General features: G+C 41.1%; 1 long non-coding RNA gene across 4 annotated transcripts; it reads right to left on the reverse strand.

Annotated features, from left to right (window-relative positions):
• Window positions 1–11,320: 11,320 nt before the first annotated feature.
• On the reverse strand, window positions 11,321–12,916 carry LOC135563876 (uncharacterized). Of its 4 annotated transcripts, none has more exons than XR_010460617.1 (4): window positions 12,787–12,916; window positions 12,540–12,649; window positions 12,276–12,459; window positions 11,321–12,049 (listed from the first exon to the last, which is right to left on the reverse strand). It is a non-coding gene; the product is annotated as an uncharacterized LOC135563876 (long non-coding RNA). The 4 variants fall into 4 exon arrangements; XR_010460616.1 differs by having other exon boundaries at window positions 12,757–12,916; XR_010460614.1 differs by having other exon boundaries at window positions 12,540–12,911.
• Window positions 12,917–18,148: the final 5,232 nt, after the last annotated feature.

Consider the following 18,148-nt stretch of genomic DNA (forward strand, 5'->3'; position numbering starts at 1 on the left):
GACGTACTTCCTAATAACTGTAATGAGATTTTTTTTTTAAGAATACTACGGTATTTAATGTCCCTTTGTCACGGTAGGACAGGTCAGCAGCATTTAGAAACGGGCCCCCAAATCACTAAGTCCGCCCCTAATAAATTGTTATAATACAACAAAGGAAACGTCATTATAACCATCTCCCTCTCCTCTATCTCACAGGCTTGAATGGGAATGTGTGTTTGATTTAAACATATAGTTAAATCATGAACAAAAATCCACTATTCATTTATTCAAGACAAAACAAGAAAAAGTTCAATTTTAGTTTGATACAAAACATACGGTTGTCACATTATGTTTCAACATGAAAAACAGACTTGGTATGAAACAGAGTAACTGTAATTGTATCTGAGTGATTCTTACACACCACTCAACTTCTCCTATACCAACTTCCTCTTTGAAGTCTATTTGCCAAGAAGAGCCTTTTGGGCTGAATGCCACAGATACAAACTTTTCACGTCACTTCGATATGGAATTTACTTTTTCATAGGAGTTTACGAGAACTTATGCAGTAGGTTAGGAGAATTAATTCTGCATGTTAGGAGACTGAGGTTAAGGTTAGGTAAAAGTGTTAGGGTTAGGGAAATGCTCTCCTATCCAGTGTTGGACGACCGCATTTGGGATCCTGAGCTTACTTTCCTGCTACTAAACACATTTTGCCATGAGGCTGATAGAAAAGGTTTCTGTTTTAAAGCTAATTTCCTGCAATTCTATACATTTTGCTATCATATGCTATCAGGTGCCGTTCTGTAATCCTAACCTACTTCCAAAATAATTTCTTATCCTCTATGTGATCGGTCCCCCCCACAGGAAGGCTGTTGACTCCTTGCTGTCCCCAGTCCACTTGGCCATGCTGCTGCTCCAGTTTCAACTGTTCTGCCTGTGATTATTATTATTTGACCATGCTGGTCATTTATGAACATTTGAACATCTTGGCCATGTTCTGTTATAATCTCCACCCGGCACAGCCAGACGATGACTGGCCACCCCACATAGCCTGGTTCCTCTCTAGGTGTCTTCCTAGGTTTTGGCCTTTCTAGGGAGTTCTTCCTAGCCACCGTGCTTCTACACCTGCATTGCTTGCTGTTTGGGGTTTTAGGCTGGGTTTCTGTACAGCACTTTGAGATATCAGCTGATGTACAAAGGACTATATAAATACATTTGATTTGATTTGAGCTAACGTGCGCTGATGTGATTAGCATGAGGTTGTAAGTAACTGTAACGGTCTTCTTGTGGTGAAGGAGAGGCGGACCAAAACGCAGCGTGGTTTCTATTCATGGTACTTTAATAAAGCAACTGCACATGAACAATCTACAAAACAAGAAATGTGAAAACCTAAACAGCCCTATCTGGTGCAAACACAGAGACAGGAACAATCACCCACAAAACCCAACAGCAAACAGGCTAACTAAATATGGTTCCCAATCAGAGACAATGACTAACACCTGCCTCTGATTGAGAACCATATCAGGCCAAACACAGAAACAGACAAACTAGACACACAACATAGAATGTCCACTCAGATCACACCCTGACCAAACAAAACATAGAAACATACAAAGCAAACTATGGTCAGGGTGTGACAGTAACAAGAACATTTCCTAGGACGCAGACATAGACATGTCTTATATGGGCAGAAAGCTTAAATTCTTGTTAATCTACAGTAGTTCCTCCTTTAAAAGTTGGGTCATACTGAGGCACACCTTGCTGCCTGCTGCAGCATTCTGTGGTACGTTATCTATTTGTCAGCCATTTTTTTCTGTTAATGCAAGTTATTGCTAGTTTGACCACCAGAGAGCATCTTTGAGGGCATCTTTGAGAAACATTTGATTGTCTTCCGTTACCAGAGAATTTAAAACCTTTTTTGTAAAAACATTGGAAATTGGATTGATTTTAAGAAATTTGGCTTAATTAATTTGATTATTATTTTGGTGTTCTATTCCGAGAAAAATGAAAAAACGAAACCCTCAGGGTTTCCGTTAGGATGGATGGATGCTGTACAACATGACGGTCAGATGTAGGCTACAGCATGAGGAGGATTCTAAATAGTTTGCTTTCATTAGACAACTTTGTTCCAATATTTCTGTAAATCAGTGATATTTATTCCCACAGTAATTCATTATGGATCCATAACTAAATCAACATCTGCATTTTGAAAGAGTATTTTTATCATTATTTTATTAACGAAAGCATAAAGATCCTGATGAAGAAATACAGTACCGTACAGTATATGCTTTTACATTTGGATAATAAAACACTTAAAGCATTTTGAAGATATGAGCCAGCTGCATTTTTTTATTAGGCTACTGTGCAGTCTACAATACATACTGTAGTAAACATGGGAAAGTGCCTAATTCCTTACATAAGGGAGAGCAGGCCATGTCTGTACTACAGAATGCGGAGCATACAGGAGACGGGGGTTCAAATCCCTGACAGGGAGGAAGGAGTAGACTGTCTTGTAAATAAGAATTTGTTCTTAACTTCACTGGTTCCATATGTGTTATTTCATAGTTGTGATGTCTTCACTATTATTCTACAATGTAGAAAATAGTTTGGTTTTTTTAAATCTTGGAATGAGTAGGTGTGTCCAAACTTTTGACTGGTACTTGCTTAATTATTTTGATTAATATTATGGTTTTTCTATTCCAAGAAAAAACGAAAAACCCTCTGGATTTCCATTAGTATGGAACGGAAAATATGGTGCTGTACAACGTGATGGTCGGCAGTACAGTACTGGGCTATTTAGCTAAAGAATTCCCGCAGGGCAGGTGGGAGACCTGGTTCAATTCCCCTACGGGGAGGAAGGAGTAGGCTGTCCTTTTAAATATGAATTTGTTCTTAACTGACTTGCCTATAAAGGTTACACTAAGAGCATACCATTTCTGCACACTCATTTTCTAATTCTTGTCTAACCAATACCCAAACGGACATTAAGTGGGGGAAAAAATCTAATTGATTCATCAAGACCAGTCCCCACACTTGTCTCAGGGCCATGCGAAACGGTGCTAAAATAGTTGTAGGCTTTTGTTTCTAACTTCAATATGCTCTTGAAATATATAAGACCGTCACAATGTTTAACAGAACATTACTCAACACTAGTGAGAATCATTTCGCATATGGTAGGTATACAGTATACAGCCAAACCCAGATGACGCTGGGCCACTTGTGCACCGCCCTATGGCACTCCCAATTACGGTCAGATGTGATACAGCCTGAATTCGATATATATATATATATATATATATATATTATTATTTTTTAAATTCAGAACATTAACCGTGTGTAGGTAGATTTTTATTTATTTATTTTATTTATTTCACCTTTATTTAACCAGGTAAGCAAGTTGAGAACAAGTTCTCATTTACAATTGCGACCTGGCCAAGATAAAGCAAAGCAGTTCGACACATACAACGACACAGAGTTACACATGGAGTAAAACAAACATACAGTCAATAATACAGTAAAAAAAACAAGTCTATATACAATGTGAGCAAATTAGGTGAGAAGGGAGGTAAAGGCAAAAAAGGCCATGGTGGCAAAGTAAATACAATATAGCAAGTAAAACACTGGAATGGTAGTTTTGCAATGGAAGAATGTGCAAAGTAGAAATAAAAATAATGGGGTGCAAAGGAGCAAAATAAATAAATAAATTAAATACAGTTGGGAAAGAGGTAGTTGTTTGGGCTAAATTATAGGTGGGCTATGTACAGGTGCAGTAATCTGTAAGATGCTCTGACAGTTGGTGCTTAAAGCTAGTGAGGGAGATAAGTGTTTCCAATTTAAGAGATTTTTGTAGTTCGTTCCAGTCATTGGCAGCAGAGAACTGGAAGGAGAGGCGGCCAAAGAAAGAATTGGTTTTGGGGTGACTAGAGAGATATACCTGCTGGAGCGTGTGCTACAGGTGGGAGATGCTATGGTGACCAGCGAGCTGAGATAAGGGGGACTTTACCTAGCAGGGTCTTGTAGATGACATGGAGCCAGTGGGTTTGGCGACGAGTATGAAGCGAGGGCCAGCCAACGAGAGCGTACAGGTCGCAATGGTGGGTAGTATATGGGGCTTTGGTGACAAAACGGATTGCACTGTGATAGACTGCATCCAATTTGTTGAGTAGGGTATTGGAGGCTATTTTGTAAATGACATCGCCAAAGTCGAGGATTGGTAGGATGGTCAATTTTACAAGGGTATGTTTGGCAGCATGAGTGAAGGATGCTTTGTTGCGAAATAGGAAGCCAATTCTAGATTTAACTTTGGATTGGAGATGTTTGATATGGGTCTGGAAGGAGAGTTTACAGTCTAACCAGACACCTAAGTATTTGTAGTTGTCCACGTATTCTAAGTCAGAGCCGTCCAGAGTAGTGATGTTGGACAGGCGGGTAGGTGCAGGTAGCGATCGGTTGAAGAGCATGCATTTAGTTTTACTTGTATTTAAGAGCAATTGGAGGCCACGGAAGGAGAGTTGTATGGCATTGAAGCTTGCCTGGAGGGTTGTTAACACAGTGTCCAAAGAAGGGCCGGAAGTATACAGAATGGTGTCGTCTGCGTAGAGGTGGATCAGAGACTCACCAGCAGCAAGAGCGACCTCATTGATGTATACAGAGAAGAGAGTCGGTCCAAGAATTGAACCCTGTGGCACCCCCATAGAGACTGCCAGAGGTCCGGACAGCAGACCCTCCGATTTGACACACTGAACTCTATCAGAGAAGTAGTTGGTGAACCAGGCGAGGCAATCATTTGAGAAACCAAGGCTGTCGAGTCTGCCGATGAGGATGTGGTGGTTGACAGAGTCGAAAGCCTTGGCCAGATCAATGAATACGGCTGCACAGTAATGTTTCTTATCGATGGCGGTTAAGATATCGTTTAGGACCTTGAGCGTGGCTGAGGTGCACCCATGACCAGCTCTGAAACCAGATTGCATAGCAGAGAAGGTATGGTGAGATTCGAAATGGTCGGTAATCTGTTTGTTGACTTGGCTTTCGAAGACCTTAGAAAGGCATGGTAGGATAGATATAGGTCTGTAGCAGTTTGGGTCAAGAGTGTCCCCCTTTGAAGAGGGGGATGACCGCAGCTGCTTTCCAATCTTTGGGAATCTCAGATGACACGAAAGAGAGGTTGAACAGGCTAGTAATAGGGGTGGCAACAATTTCGGCAGATAATTTTAGAAAGAAAGGGTCCAGATTGTCTAGCCCGGCTGATTTGTAGGGGTCCAGATTTTTCAGCTCTTTCAGAACTTCAGCTGAATGGATTTGGGAGAAGGAGAAATGGGGAAGGCTTGGGCGAGTTGCTGTTGGGGGTGCAGTGCTGTTGACCGGGGTAGGAGTTGCCAGGTGGAAAGCATGGCCAGCCGTAGAAAAATGCTTATTGAAATTCTCAATTATGGTGGATTTATCAGTGGTGACAGTGTTTCCTATCTTCAGTGCAGTGGGCAGCTGGGAGGAGGTGTTCTTATTCTCCATGGACTTTACAGTGTCCCAGAACTTTTTAGAGTTAGTGTTGCAGGAAGCAAATTTCTGCTTGAAAAAGCTAGCCTTGGCTTTTCTAACTGCCTGTGTATAACGGTTTCTAGCTTCCCTGAACAGCTGCATATCACGGGGGCTGTTCGATGCTAATGCAGAACGCCATAGGATGTTTTTGTGTTGGTTAAGGGCAGTCAGGTCTGGGGAGAACCAAGGGCTATATCTGTTCCTGGTTCTAATTTTCTTGAATGGGGCATGTTTATTTAAGATTGTTAGGAAGGCATTTTTTTTAAATATCCAGGCATCCTCTACTGACGGGATGAGATCAATATCCTTCCAGGACACCCCGGCCAGGTCGATTAGAAAGGCCTGCTCGCTGAAGTGTTTCAGGGAGCGTTTTACAGTGATGAGTGGAGGTCGTTTGACCGCTGACCCATTACGGATGCAGGCAATGAGGCAGTGATCGCTGAGATCTTGGTTGAAGACAGCAGAGGTGTATTTAGAGGGGAAGTTGGTTAGGATGATATCTATGAGGGTGCCCTTGTTTAAGGCTTTGGGGGGGTACCTGGTAGGTTCATTGATAATTTGTGTGAGATTGAGGGCATCAAGTTTAGATTGTAGGATGGCTGGGGTGTTAAGCATGTTCCAGTTTAGGTCGCCTAGCAGCACGAGCTCTGAAGATAGATGGGGGGCAATCAGTTCACATATGGTGTCCAGAGCACAGCTGGGGGCAGAGGGTGGTCTATAGCAGGCGGCAACGGTGAGAGACTTGTTTTTAGAGAGGTGGATTTTTAAAAGTAGAAGTTCAAATTGTTTGGGTACAGACCTGGATAGTAGGACAGAACTCTGCAGGCTATCTTTGCAGTAGATTGCAACACCGCCCCCTTTGGCAGTTCTATCTTGTCTGAAAATGTTGTAGTTTGGAATTAAAATTTCTGAATTTTTGGTGGTCTTCCTAAGCCAGGATTCAGACACAGCTAGAACATCCGGGTTGGCAGAGTGTGCTAAAGCAGTGAAAAGAACAAACTTAGGGAGGAGGCTTCTAATGTTAACATGCATGAAACCAAGGCTATTACGGTTACAGAAGTCATCAAAAGAGAGCGCCTGGGGAATAGGAGTGGAGCTAGGCACTGCAGGGCCTGGATTCACCTCTACATCGCCAGAGGAACATAGGAGGAGAAGAATAAGGGTACGGCTAAAATCAATAAGAATTGGTCGTCTAGAACGTCTGGAACAGAGAGTAAAAGGAGGTTTCTGGGGGCGATAAAATAGCATCAAGGTATAATGTACAGACAAAGGTATGGTAGGATGTGAATACAGTGGAGGTAAACCTAGGTATTGAGTGATGAAGAGAGAGATATTGTCTCTAGAAACATCATTGAAACCAGGAGATGTCATTGCATGTGTGGGTGGTGGAACTAATAAGTTGGATAAGGTATAGTGAGCAGGACTAGAGGCTCTACAGTGAAATAAGCCAATAAACACTAACCAGAACAGCAATGGACAAGACATATTGACATTAAGGAGAGGCATCCTTAGTCGAGTGATCAAAAGGGTCCAGTGAGTGGAGAGGTTGGTTTGGGGGTCACGGCGATTTAGACAGCTAGCCAGGACATCGGTAGCAAGCTAGCATAGGATGGAGGTCTGTTGTTAGCCACCTCTTGCGTTCCGTCAGTAGATTAGTGGAGTTCCGTGTTGTAGGGGATTAGTCCAAATCACACAACAACAAAAAAATAAAAACAATAGATATAGTTATAGAGGCCCAAGAAGAAACATAATAATAATAAAAATAAATAAATTGTCCGATTGTCTATTCTGAGAGCAGCCGGTAAGACAGCTAACGGTTAGCAGGGCGCAGATGGGCGTTCAGGTAACGTCGCGACGGAGGAGCCAGCCGGATCTCCTTCGGGTAGATAACGTCGGCAGTCCAGTTGTGAAGGCCCGGTGGGGCTCCGCGTAGGCAGTAAAACGGGTCCGGATAGGTGACTGCAGCCCAGGAGTGATTGACGGAGCTCAGGAGTGATTGACTGAGCTGGCTAGCTCCGGAGTAATTGATGTTTGCTCCGGAATCGACGAAAGCAGATAGACACACGGATAGCAGCCAGCTAGCTGTGAGATCCGGGAGTGAATGTCCAGAGAGCAGTTGAAATCCAGGGACATGGAGAGAAAAATCGGTCCGGTATGTTCCGTTCCGAGCCGCGCTGCGCCGTACAAAACTGATTTTCGAGTTAAAGGATAGCTGATGACCACAAACCGTGGTTAGCTGAATACTAACGAGTTGCCAGTAAAGAAGCTAACTAGCTTCTGATTAGCTTCTGGCTAGCTCCTGGCTAGCTTCTGGCTAGCTTCTTGGAGTTTCTGGCTAGCTTCTGGCTAGCTTCTTGGAGGATTGCAGATTTGAGGTAAATAATACGTATTTATACATATCAATTGGTGAGGCAGGTTGCAGGAGAGTGTATTGAAGATGAGTTGATGGAAAATAAAAATAAAATGTATGTGAAAAAAGTTGTAAAATATATATATATACACGACACGACAAGACGAGGACAAAAGACGTCTGAACTGCTATGCCATCTCGGGCAAGTTTATGCGTGTGTAGGTACAGTAGATGTGGAAAGATTATTTTTTGAAAGTTGGGGAGAAGGGAGGGGAGGTTCACACCTAGCTCAAGTTGGGGAGGGGGAGGGGGGTTTCACACCTAGCTCGGCTATTCAACATTTATTTCGTAAAGGTTGAATAGTCTATTGTTCGGCTAATCGCCCATCCTGCTATGCTTGTGAAAAACTAATAATAATACTTTTTCCCCTTTCCACATGTTAAAGATTCCAATTGATAGAAGTGTTTTTAGCCACAATCGACCCCAACCCCAATTAATCTATTTGGGCACAGTCGATAGCGTGCTGGACTTCAGGCTAGAATGTTGAAGGTTCAAAACCTGCTCCCTGCTTGTTTCATTACATTATTATGCCGGTCTCAGAGCAAATAGCCTGGATTGTTACTCCAATCTCGTTCCACGCTCTCTTCCACGTCTCATTCTCCACCTGAGTGGCTCGCTTGTGGGCGTGCTGGCAGGATGTACTGTTTTTTATTCTGTATATATGAATTAGAAATCAGCCTTTACTTAAATCATGTTTCTAGTCTATTGCATAGTTACAATGTGTAATCATTGATGTCCCAGGAGCAAGAGTGGTAAACACTGTTGAAGTGTATATCTGTAATACATACATGCAGACACAGCATCATTCAAAGAATGGAGTTTGATACACCTGGTATTGGATATGACTGGAAAAAAACTTGCTAAATAGCTATTTTCGAAAGTTAAAATTTTTGACAAATAAATATGCACAATCTACATTAACTAACACATTCCTCTCAATTGTACATTTTTTGCTTGACTCGTTATGACGTTATAATTACTTAAATTTGCCTTTTTTTTGTCAGCTATCTTTGCTGAAGAAAGTCAGCAGGGATGGGTGGCTCACATCAAATTCGTCATTGGAACCACTTGATATGATTGGTCATATAAAAACCTTGGGACCCAAATGCATAATGAGTGCTCTAACTCCCCCTTGCGGTGGTCTGGAGCAATGAAGCTGTGATGCTGGGTACCTCTAAGTCTCACAACTTTTAAAGGAGGAACCACTGTAACTGCACTGTCTAATTTACAGTAGCTGTTAGAGTGAAAACGTATCATGTTATTGTTTGAGGAGAGTGCACAGTTATGTACTTGAACATGTATATATTGACCAATTAGGCATAGTTGGGCAGACTTGATACAACATTTTGAACAGAAATGCAATGGTTCATAGGATCAGTCTAAAATTCTGCCATCTAGTGGCCAAAATCCAAATTGCGACTAAACTGGAATAATACATTGTGGCCTTTCTCTTACATTTCAAAGATTATTTTTTTTTTTTTAAACACATATTTTTCCTTTGTTTTATCTTTTACTAGCCTAGTGGTTAGAGCTTTAGGGCCAGTAACCGGAAGGTTCGAATCGAATCCCTGAGCTGACAAAGTAAAAATCAGTGGCCCTGAGCAAAGGCAGTTAACTCACTGTTCCCTGGGCGCCGAAGACGTGGATGTCGATTATGGCAGCCCCCCTCACCTCTCTGATTCAGAGGGGTTGGGTTAAATGCGGAAGAGAGGTTACTGTTGAATACATTCAGTAGGACAACTGGCTACTTATCCCCCTCCCCCTCTCCCTTTCCCTTTCCCTCATATTTCCACCAACTTCAAAGTGGTTCCTTTCAAGTGGTATCAAGAATATACATATCCTTGCATCAGATCCTGAGCTACAGGCAGTTAGATTTGGGTATGTCATTTTAGGTCCGATCGTTAAGATGTTAATTAAATGTCAAACGGGCACGTAGGGCACAATCGTAGGTTACATATACTCTATATATTCAAAAGTATGTGGACACCCCTTCAAATGCGTGGATTCAGCTATTTCATGACTGACATTAATGCCCATGATTTTGGAATGAGATGTTTTGCTTGACATTATGGGAAAATCAAAAGAAATCAGCCAAGATTTCAGAAAAAAATGTGGACATCCACCAGTCTGGATCAATTTCCAAACGCCTGAAGGTACCACGTTCATCTGAACAAACAATTGTACGCACGTATAAACACCATGGAACCACGCAGCCGTCAAACCGCTCAGGAAGGGGACGCGTTCTGTCTCTTAGAGATTAACGTACTTTGGTGCGAAAAGTGCAAATCAATACCAGAACAATACCAGGTCTTCCAAATGGACAATGACCCCAAGCATACTTCCAAAGTTGTGGCAAAATGGCTTAAGGACAACAAAGTCAAGGTATTGGAGTGGCCATCACAAAGCCCTGACCTCAATCCTGTAGAAAATGTGTTGGCAGAACTGAAAAAGTGTGTGCGAGCATGGAGGCCTACAGACCTGACTCAGTTACACCAGCTCTGTCAGGAGGAATGGGCCAAAATTCACCCTACTTATTGTGGGAAGCTTGTGGAAGGCTAACCGAAATGTTTGTCCCAAGTTAAGCAATTGAAAGGCAATGCTACCAAATACTAATTGAGTGTATGTAAACTTCTGACCCACTTTGAATGTGAAGAAAGAAATTAAAGCTGAAATAAATCACTCTCTGCTATTATTCTGACATTTCACATTCTTAAAATAAAGTGGTGAGCCTAACTAACCCAAGACAGGGAATTTTTACTTGGATTAAATGTCAGTAATTGTGAAAAACTGAGTTTAAATGTATTTGGCTAAAGTGTATGTAGACTTCAGACTTCAACTGTATCTATTTATAATTTATCTTGTAAGTTTTTATATTTAGTGTTAAATGAACAAAACAATTTAGGTTGCATTTAAGGTTGTTAATTAATTGCACTGTAATAAAAACCTTTAAATTAAATTTCCATGGAATCTTTTGGTCTTATTGGTCCAACATTTAACATCTCATTAACTTGTTTAAATTGAGATTTTGTGTCACTATTCTACACACAATGTGGAATTATGTTTTTAGACATAAAAATGAAAAGCTGAAAGTCAATATGTATTCAATACCTTTTCTATGACAAGCCTAAATAAGTTCAGGAGTAAAGATTTACTTAACTAGTCACATGAGTTGCATGGATTCACTCTGTGTGCAATACTAGTGTTAAACATGATTTTTGAATGACTACCTCGTCTCTGTACCCCACCCATACAATTTTCTGTAAGGTCCCTCAGTCAAGCAGTGAATTTCAAACAGATACAACCACAAAGACAGGGAGCTTTTCCAATGTATCACAAAGAAGGGCACCTGTTGGTAGATGGGTAAAAATAAAATATATCTGACAGTGAATATCCCTTTGAGCGTAATGAGTTTATTAATTACACTTTGGATGGTTTATCAATACACCCAATCACTACAAAGATACAGGCATCCTTCCTAACTCAGTCGCCGGAGAGGAAAAACACTGCACAGGGATTTCACCCACAGGAGGTTGGTGGCACCTTAATTGGGGAGAAAGTACTTGTGGTAATGGCTGGAGCAGAACAGGTGGAATGGTACCAAATACATCCAACATGTTTTCCATGTGTTTGATTCCATTCCATTTGCTCCGTTCCAGACATTAATATGAGTTGTCTTCCCCTCAGCAGCCTCCACTGATTTCACCATAAGGCCAATGGTGACTTTAAAACAGTTACATAGTTTAATGGCTGTGATTGGATGAACTGAGGATGGATCAACAACATTGTACTTACTCCATAATACTAACCTAAATGACAGAGTGAAAAGAAGGAAACATGTACAGAATAAAAAACATTACAAAACATGCATTCTGTTTGCAATAAGACACTAAAGTAAAACTGCAAAACATTTGGCAAAGAAATTCACTATGTCCAACACAACATATCACTGAGTACCACTCTTCATATTTTCAAGCATGGTGATGGCTGCAATATGTTACGGGTATACTTGTCATCAAGTGTTTTATGATGAAAATAAATGGAATAAAGCTAAGCACAGACAAAACTGTAGAGAAAAACCTGGTTCAGTCTGATTTTCAAAAGACAGCAGGTCAGCAGGTCAATAACCTAAAACAAAAAGCCAAATATATACCAGAGTTGCTTACTATGACAATATTGTATGTTCCTAATTGTCCAAGTTACAGTTTTGATCGGCTTGAAAATCTATGGCACCTCTTGAAAATGGCTGTCTAGCAATGATCAACAACCAATTTGAAAGAGCTTGAAGAATTTTTAAAAAGAATAATGTGCAAATATTGTAGATTCCAGGTGTGCAAAGCTCTTATAGACTTACCCAGAAAGACTCACAGCTGTAATCACTGCCAGACGTGATTGTAATGTAACAGTTTCACTTCCGTCCCTCTCCTCGACTCTATTTGGGCTCGAATAAAGGACCCTCTTTCAACAACTGCTTCCCAAGAAGCATCGTTAGCCATCGCTCCACAAAAGCCACGTTCCCTGCAGAGCAAGGGGAACAACTACTTCAAGGTCTCAGATTGAAATGCTATTAGCACACACCACGCTAACTAGCTAGCCATGTCACATCGGTTACACTCACCCTCCTTTTGACCTCCTCATTTTCCACAGCAACCAGTGATCCAGGTCAACCGCATCAATGTAACAGTATAACCAGCCATCAAGGACACCACGTGGTGTCAGAGGAAGGTCCTAAAATGTATATATGATTTATTTTTAATGACAGATACTTTGTTTAATTCTATTTAATTTTGTACCAATTTTCCCCCACAATTTTGTGGTATCCAATTGGTAGTAACCGTCTTGTCTCATCGCTGCAACTCCCTTACGGACTCAGGAGATGCAAAGGTTGTGCGTCCTTCGAATCACAACCCAACCAAGCTGCACTGCTTCTTGACACAATGCCTGCTTAACCTGGAAGCCATCCACAACAATGTGTCAGAGGAAACAACATACACCTGGCGACGTGTCAACGTGCACCTGGCCCGCCCCATGAGTCGTTAGAGCGTGATGGGACAAGGACATCCCTGGGGGTCAAACCCTCCCCTGACCCAGACGACGCTGGGCTGTTGTTTATTATCTATGCCTAGTCACTTTACCCCTACCTCCTTGTACATATTACCTCAATTACCTGGACTACCCTGTAACCTGTACCATATTCTCCCCCCTGAAATCATGTTACAGGAAGGTCAAATAGATAAATATGCTGAACACTATATGAATCACTCTAAACTGAATCTGAACTTTATTCATCTTAAATATCCCCATTACATGTCTATGTTCATGTGTGTATTGTTGGGAGTTATTGTGGGGCGGCAGCGTAGCCTAGTGGTTAGAGTGTAGAGGCGGCAGCGTAGCCTAGTGGTTAGAGTGTAGAGGCGGCAGCGTAGCCTAGTGGTTAGAGTGTAGAGGCGGCAGCGTAGCCTAGTGGTTAGAGTGTAGAGGCGGCAGCGTAGCCTAGTGGTTAGAGTGTAGAGGCGGCAGCGTAGCCTAGTGGTTAGAGTGTAGAGGCGGCAGCGTAGCCTAGTGGTTAGAGTGTAGAGGCGGCAGGGTAGCCTAGTGGTTAGAGTGTAGAGGCGGCAGGGTAGCCTAGTGGTTAGAGTGTAGAGGCGGCAGCGTAGCCTAGTGGTTAGAGTGTAGATGCGGCAGCGTAGCCTAGTGGTTAGAGTGTAGAGGCGGCAGCGTAGCCTAGTGGTTAGAGCGTTGGTCTAGGAACTGGAAAGTTGCGAGTTCAAACCCCCGAGCTGACAAGGTACAAATCTGTCATTCTGCCCCTGAACAGGCAGTTAACCCACTGTTCCCAGGCTGTCATTGAAAATAAGAATGTGTTCTTAACTGACTTGCCTGGTTAAATAAAATTGTGTTGTTTTTATTTTGAGTGTTGTTCAAGAGACACAAATGAGAATGCATTTGAGGTTGTTCATTAATTGCACTGTAGTAAAAACCCACCTGCTGGGTAAAGTACGTCCTCAGCTCCTGTCTCCTTCTCCCAGAAGGCCTTGGGCAGGTCAAAGAGGGTTTTGAAGAGAAGGGATATATCCTTTTGTCAAAATAGAATCCTTGCAAATGTAGGAGAACTTGTGCAGCAGGTTGGGAGAATTAATGTAGCAGGTTAGGATAATTAGATTAAGGTAAGAAAAAGGGTTAGGGTTAGCTAAAATAATACATAAAATCAACTTAAGAACCTCAATTTGACAAAAGCTGTATACCATCTAGACATGACCGTCAAAGCGGTACACCTTGCCCTGCAGGTCGATGGCTCCCTCCTGTGGCTCCCAGCCCACCATGCTCTTCTTGGCAGATAGAAGTGATGTAATGAAAGAGGAAGTGGATGCAGGAGAAATGGAGGAGTGTGTGATAATCCATGAGCTACAATTACAGTTACTCTGTTTCTGACAAAGTCTGTTTTTCATGCTGAAAGATAATGTCAGAACCTGGGAATCTTTTACTGAACTCAAATTTAACTTATCAAGTTGGATGGATTTTGGTTTATGATTTAGCTACATAAAAAAAAATCTCACACAAATGACCATTTAAGCATGTGAGATAGAGGAGAGGGAGATGGTTATGTTGCAGAACGTTTCCATTGTTGTATCAAGGGCGGACTTGACTATTTGGGGGCCTGTAACAAAAGGCTGTAAAGGGGTCCCCTTCCCCTAAAAGGGTTATTTACCCACCACACATACATTAACTGCAATGAATATTATTATCCCACAATGAAAAATATCTTGTATATAAGTGCTTCATTTTGGGCAGTAATGAAATGTATAGGTCATATAATGCTGTTGAGTCAGTGGCTAACACACACTTTGTGTGTAGAATCAGTCAGTGGGCAGCTGGGGTCCATTTCATTTGAAGCTGGTGAAACATGGATCAGGCCACCTCTGCAATGTTTCAAGTGACTGAAACTAATTGTTCTGGAGTAGAAGGTTCATTAGAAAATTACAATGTTCTAAACACTTACATTAGCATACAATGTTTTCACAACTGATGTTGACACCCAGCACATAGACTATTCAAGCATCCTGTCACATAAATGCACTTATTAGGAAGTACGTCACTGATGAGATGTGAGATGTGCCACATGAATTTCAGCACTTTAGTTTGTCAGAACACACTATGTGTGTGTGACAGTCTCTCCTGTGGACCGTTTACATCAGTGTAAGGCAAGTGTCAACTACTTCACTATCTTATCTTTATATTTTAATGTTCAAACTAAATAAAGGAAATTAATTACAAGTAATGACATTCAAAATGTTCAATATGCGGCTGTTAGTTCATGAAGAACTGAAGAACCTATGTGACTATGGACTAAAGCTTCAATGTTATACAATATGTGTCATGTGACCTACTTTACCAGGAAGTGAATGTTTGTACTGTTCCAGTTGATCAGTAGTGTGTGAGTTCTCACATGGCTTGTTCTGAGAACGTTTTTTCTCATTGGCCTCTTTATATCAGGTGAGTCTTCCACACAACAACAACAAGTTATGAATCAGACATAAAGGAATAACCAGAAATCATGATATGTTATGGGATGTGTGATTAAAAAAGTGATTGTCCCCTAACACTCAACAACTCGTTGTGCCTCCTTTAGCTACAATGACTCCATACACTTCCCATACACTTCCCATACACAACCATACACTTCCCATACACAACCATACACAACCATACACTTCCCATACACTTCCCATACACAACCATACACTTCCCTTTACACAACCATACACTTCCCATACACTTCCCATACACTTCCCATACACAACCATACACTTCCTGTACACAACCATACACTACCCATACACAACCATACACTTCCTGTACACTTCCCATACATTTCCCATACACTTCCCATACACTTCCCATACACAACCATACACTTCCCATACACTTCCCATACACAACCATACACTTCCCATACACTTCCCATACACAACCATACACTTCCTGTACACAACCATACACAACCATACACTTCCCATACACAACCATACACTTCCTGTACACTTCCCATACATTTCCCATACACTTCCCATACACAACCATACACTTCCCATACACTTCCCATACACAACCATACACTTCCCATACACAACCATACACTTCCCATACACTTCCCATACACTTCCCATACACAACCATACACTTCCCATACACAACCATACACTTCCCATACAACCATACACTTCCCATACACTTCCCATACAACCATACACTTCCCGTACACTTCCCATACACTTCCCATACACAACCATACACAACCATACACTTCCCATACACAACCATACACAACCATACACTTCCCATACACTTCCCATACAACCATACACTTCCCATACACTTCCCATACACTTCCCATACACAACCATACACTTCCCATACACAACCATACACTTCCTGTAGTTGTTGACCAGTCTTTCACATCGCTGTGGAGGAATTTTGGACCACTCTCCCATACAGAACTGCTTTTTTTAACTCAGCGACATTTGTGGGTTTTCAAGCATGAACTGTCACAATGTCCCACTTGGGATTAGGTCTGGACTTTGACTAGGCCATTACAAAACTATACATTTGTTGCTTTTTATACATTTTCATGTAGATTGTGTGTTTTGGAATAGTGGCACAACAAGTTAGTGAGTGTAAGGGGGCAATTACTTTTTCACACAGGGGTATTGGGTGTTGCATAACTTTGTTAATGAAATAAATAAAATAAATTACAATAAAAAAAATGTAAACTCAGGTTCCCTTGATCTAATATCAGGGTTTGGTTGAACATCTGATAACATTTAGTATTAAAACAACTCTAAAATAGAGGAAATCAGAAACGGGGGAAATACTGTTTCATGTCACTGACTTTAATATCTTCACATGTTTATTTATTTATTTGTTATGTTCAGGTCACATAAAAAGCATTATCTGGAGCACACCCAGAGAAAATGACTTAGTGTAGAGGTGCTGACTAACGGTGAATACACTGTAAGCTATAAAAACAAAGACAGTTGCACAATCTATATATATATATATATAAACTCCCAGTCATTTATTGGGTAAAACACCAACGTTTCGGCATCACTGTTCCTTCTTCAGGGTAAAGTCATGAATGCTTGAACCAGGTTATGCAGACAAACAGTGCAAATAGTGCAACCAATAACAATAGTGAGGGGTGTGTCACAATTATGAGGTTAATTAGAATGAATTGAGTGAAACTGTTAAAATGATAGTTTACATCATATTGACTATATTAGGCTATTGTTATCATTAACATTAGTATAAGATTAACATCACATATATAATTTCACATATATTTAATATATTTAAAATGTTGTTACATGTAATCTTTTGGTTCATCCATAATGCATAATAAGCATCATCAACAGGGGGAACATATTGGTTCTACGCTGATAAGATGTAGAAAGAATAGATCCATTTATCAGACTTGTTCATAAAAATAATTGTTCATAAAAAGGGCCTGAGATCAAAGTCAGTATTCAGACCACTAGGGGTCAATGTTTTTAAATAGGAAATCCAGTAGGCCTCCCTCTGTAGTAGTAGGATCTCCATGTTACATGTGATGAGATAGATTACTCCCTTTATCTTGCAAGAGATGATACCCCTCAAGCTGTAAAACAACAGAATGTGGAATAAGTCAAGGGGTCCTTTCTGAAGACACTGAGGATACCAAACATTAGGAACATCTTCCTAACTTACATTTGTTGTCTCGACCAAACACCCTCTAAATGGCACCCACACACAATACACTTCTCAATTGTCTCAAGGCTTAAAAATCCTTCTTTAACCTGTCTCCTCTTTAACCTGTCACCTCCCCTTCATCTACACTGATTGAAGTGGATTTAACAAGTGACTTCAATAAGGGATCATAGCTTTCACTTGGATTCACCTGGTCAGTCTATGTCATGGAAAGAGCAGTAAGATACAGCTGAACACTGATTCTGATCTATCACCTAATACCTACTCACATATCCATTGATAGTGAGTGGAAGCCTGATCTACATGCAGACACGTCATTTAATTGTAATTTCATACATTTTATCCACATACAGGCAAAGCAGTTTCCACATAACTGCAATGAGCTTGTTAGTCCCTTTTTTGTCAGTCCCCCAAATCCCCATTCCCACCATATAGCAGCATCAGCGTAGTATATGTGTTCAATAGTCAATACTTTCTCTCTTC

The sequence above is a fragment of the Oncorhynchus nerka genome, linkage group LG22 (genome assembly GCF_034236695.1).
Source record: "Oncorhynchus nerka isolate Pitt River linkage group LG22, Oner_Uvic_2.0, whole genome shotgun sequence".
Taxonomy (NCBI): domain Eukaryota; kingdom Metazoa; phylum Chordata; class Actinopteri; order Salmoniformes; family Salmonidae; genus Oncorhynchus; species Oncorhynchus nerka.